At 48.2% G+C, this 6,837-nt stretch overlaps 1 pseudogene; it reads right to left on the bottom strand.

The window, feature by feature from the left end:
• Nucleotides 1–1,428: 1,428 nt before the first annotated feature.
• LOC102838565 lies at nucleotides 1,429–5,691 on the bottom strand (annotated as a pseudogene).
• Nucleotides 5,692–6,837: the final 1,146 nt, after the last annotated feature.

Here is a 6,837-nt window from a genome sequence, read left to right as displayed (position 1 = left end):
ATTAAAAATGTGCAGCCAAAAGAAGAACTAGAAATATTAACTTAGATTTGAGAGTTTTACTTGGAAATCACTTACTTTCTCTGAACCAATCATAAGATTTCCGTGCAATGAATACTGTATATGAGGAAGATCTGTAAAGTTTGCCAATAGGGATAGTTAAAAATTAGCAATCTACTAAGTATTATTCTTATCAAATTATTTTCTTATCATTTATAACAAAACTATAATTAAAATATGTATTACACTTGCTTATTACACATTCAGAGAGAGTTCTGTGTTGGATGGTTTAGCATCCACTTTATTGTGCTTACTTATTTTTGTAATGAACAAGTAACACACATCTTTCCAACCTTCGTGGTAATGCAATCATAACAAAACAATTTCAGAAACAAAAATAAAAAATTAACCAACTAAACAAACAAAAAACTAGAAACTGCATTAAATACTGGTTTAATTAGGAATAATTGCTATAATAACACATCATTTTTCCAATGAGCTTGGGTTAAGACACTGAACAGCAGAAACTGATCTTCTGAAGACCTGAGTCATGGCAAAACTCGTAGTTCCTTGAGATCTGAGAGATGCATTAGCAAAACTATGGGCACAGTCTCCCCCTCACCAAAACCCTGGAAGGGAAGCTTTCAATTTGGGGGAAGAATTGATGCTTTTGAGTTTGGTGTTGGAGGAGAAGACTGAAAGTGCCATAGGCTGCCAAATGAACCAATAGATCCGTTTTGGAGGAAGTGTAGCCAGAGTGCTCCTTGGAGGCCAAGATGGCCAACCTTTGTCTTTTATACTTTGGACATATTGTTAGGAGGGACCAGTTGCTGGAGAAGGATATCCTGTTTGGTAACGTAGGGGGTCAGAGGAAGACCCCCCCCAAAGAGATAGGTTGGCCAAATGGCAGCATCGATGGACTCAAGCGTGGCAACAGTAGTGAGGTTGGCCCAGGATCGGGCAGTGTTTCACTCTGCTGTGCATAAGGTCGCTACGAATTGGTATCGACTCGATGGCACCTAACAACAACAACAAACAAGACTGACTAAAATATGACTTGTGGAAATCCAAAGCCACCAGGGAACAAGGCCCAAGGACCCAAGAGAACCCAACGGTGGCAGATCAAAATGAACTTTGCATTGAGCAGACCGACTGCATCACTTTATTAAACAGCTTTGGGTAAACAAGTGAAATCCTTCATTGTGTTTGCTCAAAAACTAAACCAAAAGATTACAGAGTCTTATACAATTCAGAGACACAAAGTGGATGCTGAGTGGCTCGAGGTCATCTGGGGTGTGGAATTGTAGTAAGCTCATCCTTGGAGTAGAGGGCACCATGGCTTCTGGCAGCAGACACAAAGGACCGATGTTCTGGAGAGGAGGTAGGGTACCCTCTGAGGTTGACCAGGGGATTGAGGAAGGTCATTAAGGTTTATCTTGCATTGCTCATGCCTCTGTCTTCATAAATGGGCATTTCAATAACTTGAAGTCCTCTGTCAATGGGATCTGTCAGAAGGAGGCCTTGGAGAGCATACATCTTCCCATTCTGCTTTTGAATGTATTTGGAGACTTTCTTCAGAACTTTCTCCTAATGAGTTTCCATACATAAAAAGAAGGTATACGCTGTTAAACAAGCCAAACAGCCTTCAAGATACGACTTGCCCCAAGCTTTGCTGCTTCAGCATAAAGGCTATTTAGAATTCAAACGGTTGTCTATGAGTCCAGTCCTCCACGGGGAACTTGGTCTAGAACTGGCAGCATGTGCCCTTTAGTTGTTGTTGTTGTCAGGTGCCATCGAGTCGGAACCGACTCATAGCGACCCCATGCACAGCAGAACGAAACAATGTCCGATCCTGGGCCAACCTCACTACCGCTGCCACACTTGAGTCCATCAATGATGCCACTTGGCCAATCCATCTCGTTGGGGATCTTTCTTTTTTCTCTGACTCTCCACCTTACCAAACATGATATCCTTCTCCAGCGACTGTTCCCTCCTGACACTATGTCACTGCTGTAGTCTCGCTGAATGAAGACCTTCCTGGACACTGATGCCTGCTAAGTCCTGTTGTTATTACTAGGTATCATAGAGACGGTACTGACTCATAGTTACCCGATGTACAGCAGAAGGAAACACTGCCCGATCCTGCGCCAACCTCACTATTGAAAAGCTAAGTCCTAGCTACAGACAAAGCCTCGCTCCAGGGAAGACAAGAAATGGAAACTGCTACAGGAAACTCAAGGTCAGTGGTTCGAAACTACCAGCCGCTCCGCGGGAGAAAGATGAGGCTTTCTACTCCTGTAAGAATTTACACCCTCGGAAACCCTGTACAGGGTCGCTATGGGTCGGAACCGACTCGACGGCACAACAACAACAACAACAGGAAACTCAGCCACCCCTCCCCCACAGCTGCCCTGAGGAGGACATAGCCACAGGGGACATAGCCCAGGGGACATAGCCGCAGGCTGGACTTCCAGGAACTTAAAATGCAGCTAACATCAAGGACTTTATTCTTAAATCAACCATCAACACTCATGGAACAACATCAGATCCAAACCAAGCCACCCCACCACACCACCAGAAACCCCTCCTTTAGCACTACACGAGGCTAAGTCCAAATACATTGCTCCTAGGGTTTCAGTTCGTACACACACAGGTTTATACCAAACAAAACAAGTTGACGCATGTCTCTGTGATCAGTGGATAGGAGCAGACAAGTTCTCTCTGTAATATACTTGGATTAGTCTCCTTAGGGCGCCTTCAAAAAGGAAAAAGTCCAATCAAAACAGTGGCTTATGAGGGGAAACGGTTGTTGTTGTTGTTGTCAGGTGCCATTGAGTCGGTACCGACTCATAACGACCCTGTGCACAACAGAACAAAACACTGCCCGATCCTGGGCCAGCCTCACAATTGTTGCCATGCTTGAGCCCACTGATGCTGCCACTTGGCCAATCCACCTCGCTGGGGGTCTTCCTCTTTTTCTCTGACCCTTACCAAACATGATCTCCTTCTCCAGGGGACCTGTGGGCCAGTTCGATTCAGGACAGCTCAGCAGATTAGGTGAGTATTTTTTTATTGTTATTATTATTTTGAGATCTCAAAAGAATTATCTTGACAGATATTCTTGAAGGACACGGGATAATCATAGGTGCTTATTAGGAAGATGTTTCCAGAACACTGAAAAGTGCTTTGGTTAGAAAAAGGTCAGGAAAGTTGCACTAAGGAATGTTTTTCCATCACGACAAAGCACCTGCTCTTTGTTGGCAGGCAGCAAAGGCAATCCTAGAAGAAATTCATTGGGAAACCTAACCCTTCTATCCTACACCCCTGATCCTGTCCCTTCTGACTTCTTTCTGTTCCCAAAACTCAAAAAGCACTGAAAAGAAATATGACTTAAGTCCCTCAAGGATGCCCAAACTGCCACTTCGATGTGGTGTCAATTGAAGAAAGTACAATTCTTGGGAGAAGGGTCAGAGAGAAGAAAATACCACCTTTAGAAGTGTGTAGCTAGACCCTGAAGGAAAAGGTGTGCGGAAACAACACCTTCATATTTTCTTATTTCCATTTAATAAGAATTCGTATTGTTTTGTCAAAGTACTTTTTGACTTACCCTTGTATTTCTGTTTACAAAAATAATATCAGTTTTTGATAAGTGTGATTCGCATAAAACCCTATAAATATAATATACCTGTATGTAATGCCAACTCCGAGGTGCCCTGATGGTGTGGTAAGGTAAATACTGGAATGTTAACTGCCAGGTCAGCAATTAGAAGCCACCAGCGTCTCAGAGGGAGACAGATGAGGCGTTCTGCTCCCGTAAAGACTCACCTCATAAACTCTATCCGGAGTTGCTAAGAGTCAGAACCAACTGGCAGACACTTAACAATCACAACGTCCATTTTTGTCAAGCTTTTCTTCTTCTCAAGCTTTTTCTTCAATCTTTTTCCCCATCGCTGATGAAATACAAATTGCAGGGCTACCTCTTAGCTTTGTGGGGCATGGGTCATTCCCTGGTAAAGTTCTTGACTCCCCTGTGGGAGACCCGGGTCCATTACCGGCTACTGCTCCTCATGGGCAGCCACATCCATCTGTCAGTAGAAGCTTATGTGTTTGCTCTGATGTTGAACAGCTTTCAGTGGAACTTTCAGACTAAGAGGAATGAGGAAGAAAGTCCTGGCAATCTTCAGAAAATCAGTCAATTAAAACCCTTTGAACCATCATGGTCTCATTGCAACTGGTCATGGGATGGTTCAGGACTGGCTAGCTTTTCATATCTTTGTATGTGGGGTTGCCACGCATTGGGGCAACTTGTTGGCAGCTCATCACAATTTCAAACTCCTTGTCACATCCCTTCCACCACTCCATAGCCAGACTTTTCCTGGGCAGAGGCCCCCAGAGACATGGACCAAGTGTCCTCTGGAATCTGGAAGCCCCAGGATGCAGAGCTGGGGGACTTGTACACACCAGAAACCACTTGCTAAATAAACAGATGAATGAACACCTCTTGGAAACTTGCCCAACACGAATAGAGCTTTGAAAAGTAAACTACTTGGAGACAGTAGCCAAAAAGATGTCCCTAAGTTGTTTAAAGCAGTCAGTGCTGGCCTCAGGCCTTAGCGGGACCCTCTTGAAGCCAAAATTCCTGTATTCATAAGGCACTCCTTTTGAGACTTGAATAAGCGCACCCACAATGCAGCTTCCTACAGTTGGGGTACCAAAAAAAAAAAAATAATAAAAAACCAAGTCTCGCTTCCCATCAAATCCTCCCTTTTTGGAAAATTAGAAATTCCAGAGCAAAAGCAAAGATTCTGTTTCCTTTAGAACATTGCTCCCGGGAGTTTTAAATCCAGCCACTATTAAGTCAACCAAGGAACTGTGGTAGCCACTGTAAGATATACACTGGAATGCCAACTGCAAGGTTGGCAATTCAAACCCACCAGCTGATCTGTTCAAGAAAGATGAGGCTTTCAGCTTCTGTAAAAATGTACAGCCTCAGAAATTATACTTAGAGTCTCTAAGAGTCAGAATCCACTGAGAGCAGTGAATGGCTTGTTAAAACAGCCTAAGCCCTGGTGTGGCACTGTAGGAAAGCACTGCTAGTCGCAGGTCGGCAGTTCAAACCCACCAGCCGCTCATTGGAAACCCTATATAGGGTCACTATGAGATGGAACAGACTTGAGGGTACTTTACAATTCCTACGAAGACTTAGGTCTTTCTCCCATGCCTTCTTTAAGGATACTGAGACTTGTGGGGAGGGAGAGAAAATCCACAGCAAGAAGCTCTGTTAGTAGCAGTTACCAATAGGGCTGCGAACCTCAAGGTCGGCAGTTCGAAACTACCAGCTGTTCGGCGGGAGACAGATGAGGCTTTCTGCTCCCGTGAGGATTTACAGCCTAGGAAACCCTGCACAGGGTCGCTATGGGTCGGAACCGACTCCACGGCACAGAACCACTGTGACCACCACCACTATCCTTCCAGCAGTTCACATTGACTTTCCTTCCCCTCACCCCAACTGCCACGAACCCCCAGGGAAACAGGGCTCCCTCCAACTCACTCCCCTGGGTTCCTATAAACAAGTAGGACGCAATCCTTTCACTGGGGTACCTTGTTACACTCAGTTAAAATTTGGGGTGTCCCAGAACTGGGGTGCCCCAGGGCATGGGATCCCCCAGGTGTCAGGGTCAGTACTATGCCCATAGTGGCCGACCACTCAGTAGTAGCAGAGGAAAAAACTGAATCTGCCAGTTTGGCTGCCAGGCCCCACTGGTGAGGTGGCCCGCGCCCCCCACAGATTTTGCATTTTGAAGTTTCACTTATTTCATGAGTTGTGTGACCTCAATAACGTTGGAACTAGTTTCCAGCCAAAAAGAGGTTACAGAACTACCCAATTTACTCGAATAAGCCACGTGGAAAGCACTTTATTTTCGATGGACTCCAAGGACGACCAGACCTTACCCTCGGCTGGCAACCCCCCGGGGCCCCAAAGTACGAGAAATCAGCGACGTCGCCACTCAAGTCTTCCGGGGGCTTTGAAAACCCGGCCGCAAACGCCCTCACAAGCACCTGCCCAGCCAGTTCCCCCCATACCCAGCGCCCCTAAACCCAAGGAAATGCGAATACCGCCCGCCCCAGTGCCAGGTGCCAGTACTGAAGGCGGTGCACCTAGGCCCTGTACCCTCCGAGCCTGGGCGACAGGTCCCTAATACCCCCACCTCCGAACCGGAGGGTCGCAGGGCCCCCGGGACTCTACGAACCTGGACGCTGGATCCTGCAACTCTCCTAACCCGGAGCCATGGCCGAGCCGGGCGCCTAGGCCGGCGGGCGGCCCACGTGTGCGCAGCGTCTGGGGCGCAGGGCTGCGGGGAGGAGGCCGCCCCGCGAAAGTTGCCGGGGAAACTTGAGCAACTCGCGCCGCGGCAGCCACTGCATAATTCACGGCGCGGAGGGCGGAAGGCGGAGGGCCAGAGCCACGCCAGAGCCACGCACAGAGGCCGGTAGCGGGGACTCCACCCGCCGCCCACCCGGACCTCCCCAAATGGCTCGCCCAGGTCCCCCAATCCTTCAGCTCTTGCTGCGCATGCTGGGTGAGAACTTGGATCACAGGGCGCGAGTCTGGATGACCCTGCCGGGGTCCCCAGGGACCCCGAGGGAGGCCGCGGTCCGCTGCCCGCCCCCGCGCGCCCCCTGGCGGCCCCGACTCCTCTGCCGGGCTTCCGGCCCAGATCCCAGCGCCAGCCAGCAAGGAGACCCCCGGACTAGGGTGGGATCGTTCCAGCTCCGCATCCCGCGGCGCTGGGGGTGGCGACTCGACCCTCGCAGAGACTCGCGAGCAGCTCCCGCCGC

This window comes from Chrysochloris asiatica, unplaced genomic scaffold (genome assembly GCF_000296735.1).
Source record: "Chrysochloris asiatica unplaced genomic scaffold, ChrAsi1.0 scaffold00040, whole genome shotgun sequence".
NCBI lineage: Eukaryota > Metazoa > Chordata > Mammalia > Afrosoricida > Chrysochloridae > Chrysochloris > Chrysochloris asiatica.
This window is presented reverse-complemented; position numbering and strand designations above follow the sequence as displayed.